Raw genomic sequence first — 21,644 nt, forward strand, 5'->3', positions numbered from 1 at the left:
ATATTTCAAGGTATTCTATCTCTCTCTTTATATATAAATATATGTACAAATTGTATATCTAAAATTGTTGGCTTGTGTCTATCCTATGAATATCATTCCCAAGTGTACTAGTGTTGACGCCCTTTTTTGTCAACTTAAATTATAGAGCAATTAAACAATAAAACAATTAAGTGAATGAATAGTGAAGAAAAATAAGAGGATTTTTACATGGTTTAGCAGTTAATTCTGCCTAGTCCACGAGTCTATGTTATTAAGACTTAGGAGTTTTCTGGAAATTCTTCAGAGATGAATTACCCAGAGTTTTCTCTCCGGAAATCAAAATTCGCTCCTTTTACAAGTGGCGATTCCTTCTCTATTTATAGAAAATGTTGCAAAATTCATTCCCACATATTTCGAGAAGATATTCTGTAAATCAATTGAAATAATGATATTAAATGCATTATCTCTTATATACACGGAAACGTCCCATGAAGATCGAGAACGGATAACAGATTAAATGATATCCCTTAAATATTAGGATTACACAATAGTAGCATGTTCACACGTAATGGGCTTTCCCAGATGATTCATCAGGTCTTCGAGATCAGCGATTGCCATTGAGTCTGTCAAGACTATGGGTCAGTCACAAGCTTGCCACTCAACTTCACGCTATGCTCGGGATAGGTAGGTGCTGACGAGGCTGTCACATCCGAGCTTGCACTTCCTGAGCTCGAGCTATCTTGTCTGAAGACAATCGGTAAAAAATATATTCAAGTGTCGTGCTTTTACCCATCACGAGCTCAGAGAATATTCGAGGTTACACATCCTCGAGGTCGTTGTTTTACTTTAGAGAGGTTTAACGGTTGAACCATATGATATCTGCATATATTTCGAGCTCACACCTGACGAGCCCAATTTTCGGGGTCATAACTTCTTATCTCGAAATCTGGGTATAACATTTTGCCCCCTCAAAAGTATCAGTTCGAATCTTGTGAGAAGGAAACTTTTGAACTGCCCTTCTTGGAAATCGTACCGTCAATTACACTCGAGTGTGGACACGCGTCAGTCAGGTATTGACTAATCAGAGTACCCGAGTGCCTTGGTACCATGCCCACGTTCGTTCGCCTGCCAACTTTATGGTGCCATCATCTCATTTGTCCCTGACCGTCGGATCGAATATGAAATCTGGCTAATGGCTCAGATCAGCCCGACCTTTGACATTCCCTGGGGCCTATAAATACATCCCCATTGTCTTCCTCATTTCACTTTCTCGCCTTGTGTTTTCAGAGGAAAAAGAAGAAAAACCAGAATTTGAATTTGCCCAGTTCTTGCATGTTCTCCAAACCAAGAAAACAAAACAATGTTGGCTTGTTCAACTCCGTGAGATCGTCTCTGCAACCACTCCTTTAGTCATCAATTTCTCTGTACCCAACAACTACATTGTGTAAGTATCTGTTCTTAGCCTTGTATGTCTGTGTATATATTTTGTTTTTCCATGCACGTTTATGTTATCGTTGCACTTTGGGCATTAGTTTAGTATTAGGATGCTTTAGTCAACATCAAGTAGTTTGTAAGCTCATTTGACGTTATGGATTATCAAACCCAGATTTTGCATAAAAGATGCAAATGTGGCTCTTTTGTTGTGTTATTTAGATTTCAGATATCGTATCGTGTAGACCAAGAAACTGGGTACAATATTAGGGTTTTCAAATTGCATGTTTCCCAAAAATTTCACTTTTTGGGTAACCGCCAACTTTTTCCCTGAAAATCAGAGATTCTTAAAAAGTAAATCCAATTTTCCCCTATATGTGGAATACACGCTCCGAGCCTAATCTCGCTCTTTTGACCGAGCTCGCTCCTTAGTCTCGAGCATTCGAGCTCAGACTATCTTGATTTTTATTATTAATCTTCTTTTTCGTCTGGCCCTCACCCTTTTTCTTTCTTGCTAGATGTCGCAGAATTTGGAAAAGCGGTGGGAGTCAAAACTTGTGATTCCTTACTCACCGGAAACTCTGAGCCCGAAGTCACCTTTTACCCGGAATCAATGCTTGCTTCAGGAGCACGAACTAAGGCGTGAGCAAGAAGATACCCGAGCTCACTTTTGACGTCAAATCGACGAGGTCGAAGAGAGGAAAAGGAAGAGACTTAGGGTCGCCATCTACCCAGATCCAGACCCCGAGCCTAGACCAATCCCCATCGATCCCACTCTTAAAGTAACGATCGTGTTCAAACCAGGTGATCTCCAATTTTCACTGATGGGAGAACCATCAAATCCCCCGTCTACTTCGCAACCAACTACTATTCCCACCTTGGGGGGAGAATTTTTCGAGGCCGAGCATTATTGGAGCTCGATTTCTTCACTAGGGCAGATCTCTGACATCTTGGCCCTCCACGGAATTGGACTATTAGGCTCGCTGAGGTGTCGAGCTCCAACCTCCCATGAGTGAAGCTGTCGCGCCCCGGGAGATGGTAATCCTGACAGTAACTTAAAATATGCGTCTTGGAGCCATGAGCACATGAGGGCAGGGGCCTTATTTCCCTTGAAGTCCTTTTTCAAGGACTTTTTGGATTTCGTCGGGCTCGCTCCCTTCCAACTCAACACCAACTCATACAGGGTTTTGTCAACCTGAGGTCGCTTTACCACGAGCTAAAGTGGGAAGGACCTTCACGAAAGGAGATTTTATATCTCTTTTGCTTGAAAAGCAATCCCTCCCGAGCTCGGGGAGGAGATGGCTTCTATTATCTCTCGAGCTATCCTCGTGAGAAGAAAATCTTCGAGGATCTCCCGAACCATCCTCCCAACTTCAAGGTGGTATTCTTTTGGATGGACGACCTGGCTCCCTCCAGATATTATTCGTTCAGGAGAAATCGTAAGTATACGACCCTTTTCTTTTCATGTTCGAATTTTTGTTTAAGCTCGAACCACTCATAACCCCTTCAATTCTTCAGCCAACTATCATCGACCTACTCCCATCGATGAGATGAAGGAGCACAAGGAGCCTTGCTCCAACTTCCTTATGGTAGGCGTTCCCTTTCCTATCTTCTTCATGAAGATAGGCTTCGAGCTTGTGGTCTTCTGGAGAAGGATCAATCCACAAATGACTGGTCCAACAAGAAGTACACCAATTGGGAGTTCGTGCCTCTTCCAACCGGTAGCCTTCCTCCGAGGCGAAGCTCTAAGACACGATCCCCAACTCACCGACCTAGGAGTCCATGCTCAGGGAACGAGGCCAATGACAAGGCTTCGAGTTTGAGTGACAGAGGTACGGTCATCCTTAGCTTGGCTTTATGGCCTCCTTCGCTACTTAAGCATAAGCCTAATACCTTGATCTTATGCCCAGATGATAGGGATAATTTTTATGTATGGTCTTGGGTAGACGATAGGGTCCATAGTTTTGATAGCTGGCTAGGGAAGTATGACACAATGTATAGTTTAAACGAAGTTTGGGATGGAATAGTAGTCTAGTATGGGACAAATGATTATAGGGACCTTTCAAGGTTGACCTCCACATATAGGGAAGGGACTCCCCCTGCCTCTTCCGAAGATGGGGGAATTACGTGGTCGCTAAGCACGAGCTCGGGGGAGAGTTCCAGTTAGGTTCCTCATTACTCGTCCTTTTATTCCTTAACTGTTTGTATTACGCTTATTGAGATCGTATTCTAATGTGATTTGGTTGTGCAAGTACCATGGACTCTGATCTCAACATCGTGCTCGCCAGTGGCGAGGGGGCCAAGAGGAGTAGGCGCCCGAGAGCCTCGCAAAAGTCAAATCGGCCTGCCAAGGTCCTTAAGAGGACCGAGAAGACTCCTCCTCCCCCAGCTCCCACTGCTACGAGTCCGGCAGTGGATCCTGTCTCCCAGGTCGAAACTTCCACCACAGATGCTCCACCCCTGCCTCCTGCTATCAAGATCCTCCCCACACTCAGCCCTCCTCCGAAGAAACCAGCGTCCAAAGGGCGCCTGTTGTCGATTTCTACTCATGTTGATGAGTATGTCGTCGACAATGCTGCGGGGACTCATGGAGCTACACTTGGTTCGGACATCCTGTCTCGGGTTGGCCAGAGCATCAACAGCTTCAAGGCTCCTCAGTGGCAATTTTTGAACAATGCTCGGGACTGCAACACCCTTTATGATAAGAGTGTCGAGCTCACTGCTGCGGTAACTTTTCTCACCTTATTATTTGTTGTAATTGTGCTTAGCATGTGTCCTAACTGGATTTGTTTGTGTTTCAGTCTCTTACTGCCTTTGCTCAGCTTAATTATAAGTTGAACAACGAGGTCCACTCGAGCATGTCCTATGCCCAAGAGTCGAAGGATCTTCAAATTAAGCTCGCTGACGAGTTCAAGGCTACAAAGGTAGAGATGGAGGCTGAAGCTAGGCAGATGAAGGCCAGGATAGCCGAGCTCAAGAAGCTGAATGCCAGGCTCGAGGAGCTTGAGAAGATTAATGCCAAGCTTGAGGAGGAGAAAAAGGCCACCTTCGAGATAATGGAGGACGAAAAGGCTCGTCTTTTCGAAGAGTTCAAGGAGAAGAAGGATCGAGCAGTTGACCTGGCCATGTACAGGATCTGGGCCAATAACGCCGATCTCGATACCAGCTTCCTAGGCTCTTTCGAGGAAGAGCTCGTGGCCAAATGGCAGGCTCGACTCGATGCAGAGGAGGCTGCTCGGGAGGAGGCAGAGAAGGCCAAGGAGGATGCTGAGAAGGCTAAGGAGGGCATTCCTTCCTCCTAAATCTCGACCCGGGGCTGCGTCCCTTTGAACCCCTTGTAATAGTTTTTATCTTCTGTTTTCTATGCCCTTGGGGCTAAGACAATTTATAGCTCGTAAAAGAGCTATTTTCTTAAGATATTTATAATACCGTATTTGACTTTACTTTAATATTTTTGCTTTACATTTCTTAAGTCGAAATATTTCAAGCAATTTATATTAAAAGTGTCCTTATGTCTGTTTATGCATACAAACACGGGGTGGATTTAAGCTTGAGCTTCAATGCATTCATGCACAGTTTACTCGATGTATCCGTATCCGATCTCATTACTTATCAAGGTCGGAACTTACTTTTACCATGCACTCAAAAGTACTTATATGGCGTGTAATGTAGGTGGTTTAGTTATATCCTGCTTTTCTAGTTACTTTTCCTCGTCCTTGGGTAGCTCCCCAAAGTTATGAGGCCGAAACTATCTTTTTGCAAGATATTCCAGCCTCGATCTCAACTTAGCTCGAAGTAGGTTTATTTATATTCCAACTTTCTGTCGATTAGTTTTAGCTGGTTTGTTCCAAACCTATCTAGGTCGTGTTTTTGGTTCGTAATCCATACACAAATATTTTTGATCTAGTTATGTCTAGATCGTGCATTTGGTTATATCCAAACACTTTTATTCTTTAATAATTTGGTCATGTCCAAATTATGTCGAAACTATCTTAGCTCGCATATTTGGTTATATCCAAACACTTTTATTCTTTAATAATTTGGTCACATCCAAATTATGTCGAAACTATCTTAGCTCGCATATTTTGTTATATCCAAACACTTTCATTCTTTTAATAATTTTGTTATGTCCAAACTATCTTAGCTCGCGTATTTGGTTATATCCAAAAACTTTTATTTTTTTAATAATTTGGTTATGTCCAAACTATCTTAGCTCGCGTATTTGGTTATATCCAAACACTTTTATTTTTTTCGTGTATTCTATTTTTTATTTTTTCAAGCTTACGGTATATATACCAGTAATGCCCCCTTAATATTCTATGAGTGTGACCCTTTTTTAACGCCCAAACATGACTTCCACTTAGCGGTGGTTGTAGTATAGATCGGGCGGTCGATTCCACAAGGAGGCAAATGAATAAAGTTAATCAATAAATAAATGTTAGAGATAAATAATTTGAAGAAAATAGAACAAGTGATATTTTTGTTGTTTTTTAGATTTAAAGATTAGAAATAAAGATAGATTAAAGTGTGATGTAACAATAGGTAACAAGTAGGAAGGATCAAGAGTCACCAATATACATAATTATTTATTTGGATCTTTGATTCACAAAAAATTACACAAATGGATAGTTCACATCCCAACTATTCATTTGGAAGATTTAACATTGATGCACAAATATATTTTACAAAAATGTATTCAAGTGATTACTATTCTTTACCATGGAAAGATGAGATAAATCTTATGAGAAATCTATAAATGACATTATACCATTGGCTATAATGCAATAAAAGATTGGATATAAAACCTAACACAAATATTACTTTTACTATTTATAAAATACATAGAAAGAGCATGACTAATTCTATATAGATTTAGCAAAAGTAAATATATATGAATGGCATGGAGAAAATGATAAAGATATTATCTATATTATTTTTACTAATTTGATACATAGAAAGTGCTTGACAAAATCTATATACTATTAGTAAACATAAATAAAGATAATAAGATGAAGAAATAGAGATGAAAGAAAATAAATCACTCAAATATATAAACTGTAAGCACATGGTGAATCAAAAATACCAAACAAAGTCATAGTGCATATAGGATCATCCTAACCTTCCTAAGAATGTTAGCCTATTATGCTAGACATTCTCATGAAATTCTAGAGAGAAAATATGAGAAATGAGACTAAAATTTGGTAGAGTTTTACTACCTAAAAATTACATACAAATTGTGAAGGAAGAGTCCCTATTTATAGAAGGAGAAAATGACTAAAAAGAAATTAAACAACAATTTGGGGTTTACAAAATAAATCTGAAATATTAATCATAAAATATGATTTTGAAAAATCAAATCTTATTATAAATATTAACCTAGTTATTCTGGTGTATGGTCAAAATGCCTTTTTTATAAAGCACCAAAAAAGATGAGATTTAAAGCTCAAAATGGCAATTTTGCAAGGCCCAATACCCACAAAATATGGGTTGAAGGTGGCTGGTGGCAGATGTGGGTTTTGACCCATTCCCCGCCAATGGAGAGGCGCCACGTGGCAGTGGTGGGGAGAGGAGAAGGGAGATGGGCTGGAGGTGCTTCGGATGGGCTTGCTGCGAGTTGGGCCTTCGTTTGGGGTGCTGGGCTTATTGAGCAGCTAGGAAAGGAGTTGATGCTACTTGTTGGGCTTGGAGGGAAGCTAGGCCCGCTGAAAGATGTCATTGGGCGTTGGGGGCTTGGAGGTCTACGCTGAAGGAGGCTGAAGCTATGTTGGGCACATGGCTGGGACATGTGGCACGTGGGAGAAGCGCCCCTTGGCGCTGCAGGTGGAAGTAGAGAAGAGGTGGATTGGGCTTGGGGTCTTTTGGACCAAATTTTTGGACTTCATGTTGCAAAAATGCCAACTTTTTCTCATTTCTTCAATTTTATTTATTTCTTTCTTCTTTCTTTTCTTTTTTACCAAAATGCAACTTTAATTCCTACAAAATAACAATAAATTAAATTATAATCAAATATTTTTATTTATAAAATAAATGATATTAATTTCATGAAAATATTAATTAAACTTAATTTATTTTGACCATTAAAATCAATAAATATGCATTTTTCACCACTAATCAACCATAGGTTATTAAATTAAGAGAGTTTGCAACAAAAAAAAAAAGCATATTCAGACGAAAATGAACTTTATTCATAATTGAACAATTTATTAACAGAAGTATAGTAAAGAAAAACAAGCACGGTTACAGGTGACATCATTCCTACACTATTGATAGTAAGGTCGTAGATGTTCGTCATTCCATGCTCGTGGTACCAAATCCCCGTTCAATCTTGCCAATTTTTAGACGCCAGGTCAGATAACTGATTTGATCTGATAAGGTCCTTCCCAATTAGGCCCGAGCACGCCAGCAGCCGGGTTCCGCGTAGCTAAGAACACGCGCCTTAGTACCAGGTCTCCCAAGCCGAATTTTCTGTCTCGAACCTTTTTATTGAAATATCGGGTAGCTCGCTACTGATATGCTGCATTTTTTAGTTGAGCCTCGTCCCGTCTTTTTTCAATCAGGTCTAGACTTACTTCGAGCTGGGATTGGTTCGAGGCTTGATCTTAAGCGTGGCTACAAATGGTGGGTATTTCGACCTCAATTGGTAGCATAGCCTCGCATCCATATGCCAGAGAAAAAAGGGTATGTCTTGTTGACGTACGAGTTGTGGTCTAATATGCCCACAAGACTTGGGGCAATTCTTCGGGCCATTTTCCCTTAGCTTCTTCCAATTTCTTCTTCATAGAACTCTTCAGGGTTTTATTCATAGCCTTGAATTGGTCATTTTCTTGGGGATGGGCCACAGAGGAGAAGCTCTTTATTATCCTATTTTTCTCACAAAAGTTGGTAAACAATTCGCTATCGAACTGAGTACCATTGTCCGATACTATCTTCTTTGGCATTCCATATCGGTAGATTATATTTTTCACCGCAAAGTCTAGGACTTTCTTTGAGGTAATTGTTGCCAGAGGTTCGGCCTTGGTCCACTCATAAAGTAATCTACCGCGACTACTGCGTACTTAACTCCGCCTTTGCCAGTTGGCAATGAGCCTATGAGGTTAATTACCCAGACCGCAAATGGCCATGGGGAGGTCATCATAGTTAGCTCAAAAGGTGGAGCTCGCGGGATTGGGGCGAACCGTTGACACTTATCGCATCTCTTGACGTAATCAAATAAGTCTGCTTTGATAGTGGGCCAGAAGTATCCTTGGCGTATAATTTTCTTAGATAGGCTATGCCCCCCAATGTGGTGCCCACAGAATACTTCATTTATCTCTTCTAGGATCTTCTTAGCCTCGGGTGGAGTCACACATCGGAGTAGTGGCATGGAGTATCCTCTTCGATATAGCCTTCCTTCCACAATAGTGTATCTGGGGATCTGATACATCAGTTTTTTAGCCTTGTTCCGTTCAGCTAGGAGAATGCCAGTTTCAAGGTACTCAACTATTGGGGTCATCCAGGTTGGCTCGGAGTTAATCATGCAGACATCTTCATGTTCGGGCTCGCTTATACTGGGTGTCGATAGATGCTCGATTGGCACAACATTCAGCTCGTAGACCTCGGTGGATGTGGCAAGCCTGGTTAGGGCGTTTGCATTCGAATTTTGTTCTCGGGGAACCTGCTCTATTATGTAGAATTCAAAATGTTCGAGAGCTACTTTTGCTTTTTCTAAATATGCAGCCATTCTTTTCCCACGAGCTTGGTATTCCCCTAAAATTTGGTTGACCACCAAATGGGAGTCACTGTAGCAATGTATCGCCTTAGCCTTGAGTTCCTTGGCTATTCAAAGTCCCGCCAGTAAAGCTTCGCATTCAGCCTTGTTGTTTGACGCTTCAAAGTCAAATCTCAAAGCGGAGTGAAATCGACTCCTAGTTGGGGTGATCAGTATTATTCCTGCCCCCGATCCATTTTCATTGGAAGACCCATCGACATAAAGTTTCCACAGCTGGCGGGCTCGGGTTATAACTTCGTCGTCAGTCATTCTAGTGCATTCCACTATGAAGTCTGCCAAGGCATGTCCTCTTATGGTTGTCCTCAGATGATAAGTGATCTTGAATTGACCGAGCTCAATAGCCCATTTTAGTAATCGGCCTGAGGCTTCTGGCTTGGATAAGACTTGTCGTAGTGGTTGGTCGGTTAGCACATGGATGGGGTGCAATTGGAAGTAAGGTCGGAGCTTTCGAGATGAGTGGATTAGGCTGAGAGACAACTTCTCCATTAAGGGGTATCTCGATTCTGCCCCCAGTAACCTTTTGCTTACATAGTATACTGGCTTTTGCACCTTCTGTTCTTCTCGGACGTGCACGGTGCTAATGGCGTGCTCGGTTGTAGCGAGATATAGGTACAAAATTTCTCCTGTGATAGGTTTCGACAAGATAGGAGGTTTCGCGAGGTGCTTTTTGAGCTCCTGAAATGCTAGTTCGCATTCCTCTGTCCATTCGAATTTTTTTCCCCCTCTCAAAAGGTTGAAAAATGGAAAACAACGGTCTGTAGATTTCGAGATAAACCTACTTAATGCCTCCATTCGTCCAGTTAAACTCTGGACATCCTTATGCTTTCGAGGTGAGGGCATGTCAATTAACGCTTGGATCTTGTCAGGATTAGCCTCTATTCCCCGAGTATTCACAATGAAACCTAGGAACTTCCCCGATGATACTCCAAAAGAGCATTTCTGGGGGTTGAGCTTCATGTTGTACTTCCGTAGCACGACAAAGCATTCTTCAAGGTCGTCCACATGGTTATTGTTATGTTTAGATTTAACTAACATATCATCAACATAAACTTCCATGTTATTACCTATCTGTTCGAAGAACATCATGTTTACGAGCCGTTGGTATGTGGCTCCAGCATTCTTAAGCCCAAATGGCATGACATTGTAGCAATATAGTCCTTTATCTGTCTCAAAACTCGTATGCTCTTGGTCCGGGGCATGCATGTAAATTTGGTTATATCCAGAATAAGCATCCATGAACGACATAAGTCCATGCCCAGGTGTGGCATATACAAGCTGGTCGATCCGAGGTAGGGGGAAGCAGTCCTTAGGACATGCTTTATTGAGATCTGAGTAATCAATACAGGTTCGCCATGTTTCATTAGGTTTCGGAACTAGCACCGGGTTAGCGACCCAATCCGGGTAGAAGGCATTTCGTATGAATCGATTTGCCTTTAACCTGTCGACCTCTTCCTTTAGGGCCTTCTTCCTGTCGTCGTCCAGGAGTCTTCGTTTTTTCTGCTTCGAGGGGAAGCTCTTGTCAATATTAAGAGCGTGGCTTATCACATTCGGACTTATCCCTACCATGTCTAAATGTGACCACACAAAAACATCCTGGTTCTTTTTTAAAAAGCAAATTAATTGCTATTTCGTTTCTTCGAGAAGGTTTTTCCCCACCTTCACAGTTTTCGAGGGGTCAACTTCTTCGAGCTTGACCTCTTCGAGCTCTTCTAACGGCTCGAGATCAGCTATTTCTTCTATTCTCAGATCAATTTCTTCGTCTATCTCGAAGACTGATCCGTCCTTATTCTGAATTATGACAAGTGTTTGTGCACTTGTCTGTTTCTTTCCTCTAACATAAATGTTATAGCATTCCCTCCCTGCGAGCTGGTCTCCTTTCAGAGTTCTGATGCCACTAGAAGTCGGGAACTTGATGGCCAAATGCCTTACAGACAAAACTGCCCCCAGCCCTACTAGGGCGGGTCTCCCGAGCAGTATGTTGTAGGCCGAAGGCAGATCCACTACTACGAATTCCATCATCTTGGTTGTTGAGACCGGGAAGTCTCCCAAGGTTATGGGGAGTTTGATGGATCCCATACAGGCAATCCGTTCTCCTGAAAAGTCATACAACGTCGTTGCACATGCCTTTAGGTCGCGAAGTGTGAGTCCCATCTTTTCTAAGGTAGCCTTGTAGAGGATATTTACTTAGCTCCTGTTTTCAACCAGGACTCGGTGTATCCTCTTGTTCGCGAGCTGAAGGGTGATGACTAGCAGGTTGTTGTGAGGAAACTGCACATGAGACGCGTCGTCCTCAGTGAAAGTTATGGGTTGAGATCCAACCCTTTGCTGTTTTGGAGCTCTGGGTTCAGGTTCGTAGGGAGACCCGCCACTAGTTTTCAGTTCATTCACATATCGTTTCTGGGCATTCCTACCCAATCCTGCAATATGTGGTCCCCCCCCCCCCCCAAAAATGGTTATGACATCTTCTCCATTAATCGGAGGGGTTCATTCGTCCTCCCTCGCTCGGGAATTGTTATTCTGGGCAGGTGGAGCTGCTACTGCCCTCTGGCTGGTGGAAGCCTGATTGGGGTTTTGATTCCTAACATACTGTCTGAAATATCCCCTCGAGATCAGGCCTTCGATCTCATCTTTTAATTGCCGGCACTCATCGGTTGTATGTCTGATATCTCTATGGAATCTGCAGTACTTGCTGGAGTCTCTTTTTGCTTTTTGATTCCTCATGGGGTCTGACCGTCTGAAAGGGACCTGGTTTTCATTAGCCAGGTAGATATTCTCCCGAGACTCGTTGAGCTCGGTATACACTTTGTACACGGAGAAATATCTTTCCCCTTTCTTCTTCTTTCCCCCTTCTACCTCGAGGTTATTCCCTTCATTCTTCTTCCTTTTAGAAGGGTTTTCCCTAGGGGGTTTTGAGGTCGTACGATCCATCGAGGTCGAGGCAGAGTTTGTATTTTTTTTGTTGTAGTTATGGGCTAAGAGGTCATATTTAATGCTGACCTCACCTCTTCTACATTAACAAACCTCTGAGCTCGTCGATTGAACTTGGTTAAGGAACTTACAGGCTTCCTCAGCATATCCTCCTAGAGAGGACTTCCAGGCATTACTCTGGCACGGACAGCCATTAAATGGCCACTGTCGTCCACGTCGTGAGCTCGGGAAACTTCCAAATTAAACCTTATGAGGTAACTTTTAAAAGTTTCATTCGGCTGCTGTTAGAAATTGGTCAAGGCAGATGCCTCGGGCTTAATTCTGACCATGGATTTGAATTGCTTCTTGAAATCCCTAGATAATTGATCCCAAGAAGCAATCGAATGCCTCTTATACTTCTCAAAACAATTTTTTGCTGGTCCCGTGAGCGAGGTTGGAAACAGCATGCATCTGAGCTCGTAGCCCACATTACTGGCTCGCATGATTGTGTTGAACGTACTTAAATGACTCTATGGATCCGAATTCCCATCGAATGGTGGGACATGAGGAATTCGGAATCCCTGAGGAAACGGGGTGCTGGAAATATGAGGGGCAAAGGGTTCGAGTTCTTCGTCGAACTCTTCGTCCTGATCCCGACCTCGTTCATTTTGTAAGAGCTTGAATTCTCTTTCCAGCTGTTCAATCCTTTCTTGGACTGGATCCACAGGGGGTCTGACTTGAAGCAGTGGGAACTGGTTATCGTTGATCACAACCCCAGTTTCGCGCCTCGGTACGAGGTTCTTGCATCCATTGAGATGATCCCTCAGATCTGGATTCGACGGATTATCATTCCCCTGATTATGGTTCAGGTGTTCTCGTAAATCTGGGTGATCCATTCAATTCCCAGTATTTCTATGTCCCTGGTCATACATACTGACCGATCTAGTGTCTCTCGAGGCTTCACTGACATGGCTCGTTGCGTAGTTGTTTCAAAATGGGTTTCTGGCCGGTTGCCTCATCTCAATAGTGTGAGACCGAGACATTTGGCTTCTTGTGGGTTGGATACCTCTATGCTCCCTAGCAGTCTCCCCATTTCCACGCCTTTGCCCATCTTGCCTTTCCCTATCATCCTAAGTCGGTTGTGTGTTTCTCCGAGTTGGTGAGGGATACCTTATTGGCGATGGTGGGTGCCTTATGGGTGATGGTGGCTGCCATTCATTACGGGGCCTAGAAGGCCCCGAGTTTGCTCGAACTGGTTCAGGAATGTTCTGCACGTTACCAGGATTTTGGGTCTGAGCCACCGTGGGCGCTCGGTTATTCCCTACTCCAGCCGGTACCTCCGCAGCTGGGTCGGTAGGAGCTCCAGCCCGGTTACTTCTCCGGGGCCTTGGCGAAGCAAGCTGTTCTGCTGGCGACGGAGGTTGCTCTGTTCTTTGGGTCGCAGCATTTTTGCTTGGCCACCCTCGAGGCCTACGTGGTGGAACATGAACGTCCCACGAAGGTGGAGGTGGGGCCTGAGCTGCCTATGCCTCAGCAGCTAATCTGGCTAGCTCCTCGTTACGTTTCTTGGCCTCTGCCAACTGCTTTCGCAGTTGACGATTTTTGAGCTCCACTATCAGGACATATCGTTCAGGATTGTAGTACATGTCTTCGTCGTCCCTGGGGGCTAGTGGTCCCCAAGAGTCGGATGAACCACTCCTCTCATCAGGGTTCAAATTCACCATAGGCTGCTTTCCAGGACGTCGAGGGTAGTCAACTTCATCTAAAATTTCCTCCTCAGGAACATGGGGATCATTCGCTCCCATTGTTGGTTCAGGGAGGCTTTTTTGACTGTACAGACTTACGCACGTACCTCTTAAAGCTCTCAATGAAAGCACTAAACTATTGACGCCGTTTTTCGTCAACTTAAATTGTAGATCAATTAAACAATAAAACAATGAAGCAAATGAATAGTGAAGAAAAACAAGAGGATTTTTACGTGGTTCAGCAGTTAATTTTGCCTAGTCCACGAGTCTATGTTATTAAGACTTAGGAGTTTTCTCGAAATTCTTCAGAGATGAATTACCCAGAGTTTTCTCTCCAGAAATCAGAAATCGGTCCTTTTACAAGTGGTGATTCCTTCTCTATTTATAGAGAAGGTTGTAGAATTCATTCCCACATATTTCGAGAAGATATTCTGTAAATCAATTGAAATAATGATATTAAATGCATTATCTCCTATATACACGGAAACGTCCCATGAAGATCGAGAACGGATAACAGATTAAATGATATCCCTTAAATATTGGGATTACATAATAGTAGCATGTTCACACGTAATGGGCTATCCCAGATGATTCATCAGGTCTTCGAGATCAACGATTGGCATTGAGTCTGTCAAGACTATGGGTCAGTCACGAGCTTGCCACTCAACTTCACGCTATGCTCAGGATAGGTAGGTGCTGACGAGGCTGTCACATCCGAGCTTGCACTTCCCAAGCTCGAGCTATCTCGTCTGAAGACAATCGGTAAAAAATATATTCAAGTGTCGTGCCTTTACCCATTGCGAGCTCGGAGAATATTCGAGGTTACACATCCTCGAGGTCGTTGTTTTACTTCAGAGAGGTTTAACGGTTGAACCATATGATGTCTGCATATATTTCGAGCTCACACCTGACGAGCCCAGTTTTCGGGGTCATAACTTCTTATCTCGAAATATGGGTGTAACAACTAGTATTTTCTTAAGTTTTTCATGTATCATGCATAAGTACATGGCTTTCAATGTATACCATGCATATTTACATGCATGCATGAATATCAAACTATTTGACACTGCAATATCTCAAAAAAGTATTTTCAAGTAATTTTTGTGCACCTAACAAATGTAGAGAGAACTCACTAATTGAGACCCATAGATTAAATAAGAAATATAAGAGCCAAAGTGATGTTCCTGAAATATGTATATTTATTTATGGTTGATTTATAGATTTTGGTATTTTTCCTCCGTTTTTGGAAGGAGAAGAAATTGAACGTGGATCATGATGCTATGATATTATTTACTATATATACTAAGAAAAGCATATTTGTATCTTGGAATTTAATTAGCTAACCAAGTATTGGTATTAGTATTGTTTGAATTTGTGATTTGTTTTCACTATAGTAAATAAATATTTTCTAGATTGTAATTTTAGTGGACATTCTAGCAACAACAAAAGATACGGAGGTCGATGTGAAGCATGGAAAAAATCATTTTTAGAGACAAGAAACACATTATAAATTAAAAACAATATTAATAGAAATAAATAAATTAATTAATTTTAAAAATTTTAAATTGAATAAATAATTTTCAAGTTATACCTATTCATGTGCTTAAACAAAGCAAAATAACTGATTTTTTTCTCATTTTTTTATTCTAATTTTGCTAATTTATGATCGATAATGATAACAATAATAATAAATATAATAAATATTTATTTAAATTAACTGTGTTTTTTTATTTAATCGTAATAGTCTTACAAAAATATATCTTAACAACATATATAATTTAAATTTAATTTGATTTATTTAAATGATATATAATTTGAATTCAAATTTGATTAGATATTTTATTACGATTAATTAAATTATAAATATAAATAAACATTATTTTTCTCATTTTTTATTTTACTTTTCTAATTTATAGCTATTAATTAATTAAGGAAAAACTCTATCTATTTCCTCTAGTTTCTCATTTTTATTTTAATAATTATTATAATAGATGTCAATTAAAAATATCTATATATAATAATAAATTATCTATCTATTTATATTTTTTAATAATCTTTTGACAAAATACAGGATCCAAATGTTAGTTTTTAACAATAAATGATACAAACAGATAATCAATCAAAATACTCTATCTTTATATTCCATTTTTTTAGTCTTTTGACAAACACAAGGTTCACAAGTTAATTTTAAAAAGTAAAAGGTACAAAACAGGCAATCGACTAAAATACAAGGTTCAAAATGATGTGAACCCTTATAGAAAATATTATATATATTTATATAATTGACATTTTATAAATAATTTTTAACCTTTTGAATAAATACATGGTCCAAAGGTTAATTTTAAAAAATAAAGAATCAAAACGAGCAATCGACCAAAATATAGTGTTTAAATAATCGATCTATTTATTCATACTTTAACATTTTGACGAAACATGAGGTCCACAAGTTAATTTTTAAAAATAAATGTCCTAACAGATAATCGACTAAAATACAAGGTTCAAAACCGTGTAAACCCTTACAGAAAAAATAAATTATATAAATATATAAAGTATTTAATTTTTATAAAGAAGTTTGAATCATTTAAAATAAATACATAGTCCAAAGGTTAATTTTAAAAAATAAAGGTTCAAAACGAGTAATCGGCCAAAATGCAGTGTTCAAATAATCAATATATTCATTCCTATTTTTAACATTTTGACAAAACACGAGATATAAAAGTTAATTTTAAAAATAAAGGGTTCAAACGGGTAGTTGACCATAATAAGTCTTACATAATACATAATTTAGACTTTTTATAAATAAAAAACCACACAAAGCATATAAAAAAAATAAATAAATAAAAGTACACGTACAACAAACATTTTGAACTTTGTTTTCAGTACTTTAGTTCTTCATAATTTTTCAAAAACCTAAAGAAGGTTCGTTATACAATGAACACCATCATGAAGAAAAAAAAATTATGATCAAGACGTCCTCACGTATCCATATAAAGAGCATGATATACGAGTATGAAGAAAAGGAATCTCTACCCCACAATCTCCCAAAAATTATTTAAAATATATATTTTTTTAATAATTACAAAAGACTGCGTGAAGTGCAGTGTTGACGTAGTTTCTCGCCAACAGTGAATTAAGAAATCTGACAATAGAGATACTATGCATTTGCTAAACCGTAATTGAACAAATGAAAAATATCACAAACGCTCACACTTTTACGTGGTTCAGTGGTTAAAATCCACCTAGTCCACGAGACAATCTTATTGATCTATTTAGGGCTCTAGGAGAAATTGTTGATGACAATTTCAGCAAAGTTTCAGTATATAAAGAATCGGTCCGTTTTTCTATCCATTCTCCTGGTATTTATAAAGGATTGGGTAACTGCGTACATAAGTATGGTAAATAATAAATTTGGATAACCTCCCATTTACATAAGGATATGATTTTCTAAAGAATTTACATCTGTTATCTCAGGTAATAAATGTGCAATAAAATATGGGCATTAATGAGCGTATAAGGAATCTCCGAGTTTTTTGAGATTCTTAACTGTGTGTCATGACCAGGCTTTTGCGATCTGGTCACTTCCTTCGAGCTGGATGCCTCAGACATAACCTATCTAGACACGGGCTAAGTTCAGAGTTTCAAAAAGGCGATATGATTGTCACGCATCTCAAACTAGGTTGTTGGTGCAAGAGGCGATCTGAAGATTATTTAGTTATCGTAAGTTGTCAAGTTAAACTCGAGTTGCTCACTCCAAAGTGAGCTAGATATTCTATATGTACGCTTTCTTCATGCGTTTGTCTGCCAGCTGTACCTCGTGCTAAGTGATTCAGTTTGTATTTATTTCGGGGTACAACAGGCAGTTATGTTTTCTAGTTTATATAAAAGAGAGCCCTAATGAGATGATGTGGCACTCTAAAATTGATTCAAAACACTTTTTCTATTTTCTCATTTTTTTCACATTTTCAAATTTATGATTATTAGTTAATAATTAAAGAAAAAAACTAAAATATCTAATTATAATAGAAGTAAATTAATTTTATAATTATAATAAAAAATTGAAAAACTAACCGTATAATAAAATCTATAATAAATAATCAACTAATTAATTTTAAACCTTTCTCTTTTTTTTTTCACTTTTTCTATTTACTTTTTAAGATTAAATGATTATATATATAAAAAGGCTTGGAACCGTATAATAAAATGTTTTTTTAGATTAAATGATTATCAAAAATTAAAAATTAAGTAGGTCAATTAAAAATATCTATAACATACAATTTGAAATTAATAATAATTAACGTCCTTTTTTCCTCATATTTGTATTCGACTTTAACTAATTGATGGTTATTAATTAATTAAGGTAAAAGTTCATGTTTACCGAGTTTTTCAGAAACTAGAAAGATATTAAGAAGAGTTGAAAAGAATTAGAGATGAACAGTCACAGTTTTTACGTGGTTGGGGCGTTAATGAGCCTTAGTGCACGAGTCAAAAGTATTAGGCTTCGGATAGTTTTTTATAATGGAGATTTCTACAAATTTTAGCAGAGTATATGCTTACATGAGAAAATCTGGGATCCCCTCTACAGTGCACAACTAGCCCTATTTATAGGCAGTCAAGCACATTGGGTCGGACTAATTCGGGCCCAATAGGGATGCAATTATAGTTTGCTCGCTAATGAAGCCATAATACAAAGAATGTAATCTATCAGAGTAACAATTGTACAGTTTCCTAGGAACAGTGTACGTTCCGTGCATACCCTCTTCTATAGGTTAGTTGAGGAGACCAACTGCTGGATTTCATGGGGACAGGTCAACATCAGGGAAAGCTAGGCTTGCCCTATCCAGAAGTCTAATCTAGGTTCATTTACTAATGTCCCGATTTACTTCTCGGAATCCTGGTTCGTTCACTAGGACTCGAGTTCATTTGCCAAGATGGACGTCGTGACACTGAGTATCTCCCTTGGATCTTTGATAAGGTTCGTCTCCATCAACCAGTTAGTCTGCTACCTCCATTGGCATCCCGGAAGATGTAGGTTGGTCGGGGCCAGGAAGATGAGTCAGGCCTGCATCTTAGTCATGCTCGCACCCTTTGAATGTTGTTGGGATCGATAGTGCTTGGGCTATCTGGGGTTTCCTCCTTCCTCGTTCACCAAGTTTAGGATGGACCTGGACCTCTTAAGAGGGCCCACGGGCTAGTTGGGTCATGCCACGTGTCACGAGTGGAAAATAAGGATAACAGTTAATTTTTAAAAATAAATGGTCAAAACGGGTAATTAGCCAAAACATAAATTTATATATATAATTTAAACTTTTTATAATCAGCCAAAATACATGGATCAAATAATCTATCTATGTATTCTGATTTTTAATATTTTAACAAAGCACAAGGTCCAAATGTTATTTTTAAAAATAAAGGATCCAAAAGAGTAATTGACTAAAATATAGGGTTTAAAATGGTATAAACCCTTACACAAAACATAAATTTATCTATATATATTAGACTTTTTATAAAGAATTTTTAATCTTTTGACAAAATACGGAAAATATCTTTAACATACAATTTGAATTTAATAATAATAATAATAATAATTAACATCCTTTTTTCCTCATATTTTTTATTCTACTAAACTAATTTATGGTTATTAATTAATTAAGATAAAAGTTAAATTTTAAAATAAATGTTCTAAACAAGTAATTAGCCAAAATACATGGTTCAAATGATATATCTATGTATTCCGAGTTTTAACACTTTGACAAAACACGAGGTCCAAAAGTCAATTTTTAAAAATAAAGGGTCCAAAAAGGTAACCTTCTAAAATATAGAGTTTAAAATGGTATGAACCCTTACACAAAACATGAATTTCTATATATATAATTTAGACTTTTTATAATCGGCCAAAATACATGGTTCAAATAATATATGTATTTCGATTTTTACATTTTAACAAAGCACGAGGTCCAAAAGTTAATTTTTAAAATAAAGGATCCAAAAGGATAATCGGTTAAAATACAAGGTTTAAAATGGTATAAAATCTTACGCAAAACATAAATTTCTCTATATATATGTTGACGCGGTTCTTCGCCAACAGGTAATTAAGAGAAGAAGAGAAAGGGATTAGTACTGAAAGTAGAACCGTCACAGATATGAAATCTTAGAGAATGAACTAGGTGACTCAAGACACGTTTTTTAAGTGGTTCAAAGGTTAAAATCCTTCTACTCCACTAGTTAATATTATTCATATATTCTGGGTATTTGGTTTACAAAGTATATGGCTCTTCAGAGACTATTTTTTTCCAACCCCTATCAACTCCCAGGGTCTCCATATTTATAGGAGAAGGCACCTGGAAGTTGGTAGGGAGGTCATCCCGTGACCTTACCATTTGTCATATCAACTCTGTAACATTTATGATTAATTCCTAAACCTGACACATAAGTGTGGTCTAATCAGTATGTAAGGAGATAATGGGCCGCACGGCCCAACCCAGCCGTGGGTGTCTGAATGCGCACGTTCCTGCTGCGTGTCCGAGAAGTCAGGGGGATATCGGACACGTGATGTCAGATATATGCACGTTTATCTTGCGTGTGTTGACTTTACAAAGGGTCAGAGATCCATGGCCAGCTCGTACCACGAGCTGCTTCCCTGAACCGACCTTCAGCCTTCAGGCCTTCTGATGCCTTCCTCCAGTCTTGGGGGCCCTTGGCGAGCCTTTGAGGATCCCTCGAGCTAAGAAGGTACGATCTGGAAACAGGATCTCCGGCCTGGGGGAGTCCTCCGACTAAACCATGATTAGTCCGAGGCTCGACCTGCTAATCAGCCCGTGGGAAAACCAGGGCGTACACCTGCCCCCAAGCTCCTGCTCGTGGTGTATGACGTCATATATAGAAGACCATAGTAGGGGCTTTTAGACTTCCCCACAACCCTTCACATTCCATTCTTTGTGCAGGCGTCTGATACGTGGAACGTCGTGGGTGGTGACGGTACGTTTTACGAGAACCGCATTTAATGGCCTAGCCTATTGCCCAGCCATCGTTTCATATTTCGAGTGGAAGGCCTCGGATCCCTCACTAGGGCCACCCAAGAGCCTTCTTCACGTGATCCTTCCCTTATATAAAAAGGGGGTGGCCACCCTACGCACGGGCCATCCCTTCATTCAAAAATTTCCCAAATCTCTCTCCTTCTTCCTTCTCTGACTTTCAGAAGAACGAAACCCTCACCTCTACTGCCACCATTTTCCTTGTTCAAGAAGCTTAGGCGCGTGAGTTTCTCCAAAGCTTTGGAAGCTACTGCACCGACGAGGCTCCTACCAACGCAACACTCTCGTTTACCATCCCGCCATATACTGTAAGTTTTCTGACCCTGTTCATTTTGAAAACATGCCACTGTAGCTTAGGTAAAAAAATTTACTGTAGCCGCATGCAAGGGTTTTCTGGGTTGCATGGGTAGGAGGGTGACAACCCCTTTTAGGCTAGGGCACACTTGTTGTAGGAAATCGCCTTAGAGTATGGGTTTCAAGATGCTTCTTCAGGAACAATTTCTGGTTAGGATCTTTAGGAATTTTGGGTGCAAAACCGGGTAGCTTAGGGGATACGCCTCAAAAGCGGTTTTGCAACGTTCTGCCTGTTGAAACTTCCCCCCCAAGGAAAATTTTTACTCTGAACCCCCTGACACACGAATTTCGAGTAATCTGGGATCTGTTGGGAGCATATGCGCGTGTTCATTGAACCGCGTGGTTCCACTCTCCACGGGCTGGGCTTACCTCAGCTCGTGTAAATAATAATTGCTTCGTCCTTCTGCTTGGGTCGCCTTTTCTAAAGTG

This window comes from Humulus lupulus, chromosome 2 (genome assembly GCF_963169125.1).
Source record: "Humulus lupulus chromosome 2, drHumLupu1.1, whole genome shotgun sequence".
NCBI classification, from domain to species: domain Eukaryota; kingdom Viridiplantae; phylum Streptophyta; class Magnoliopsida; order Rosales; family Cannabaceae; genus Humulus; species Humulus lupulus.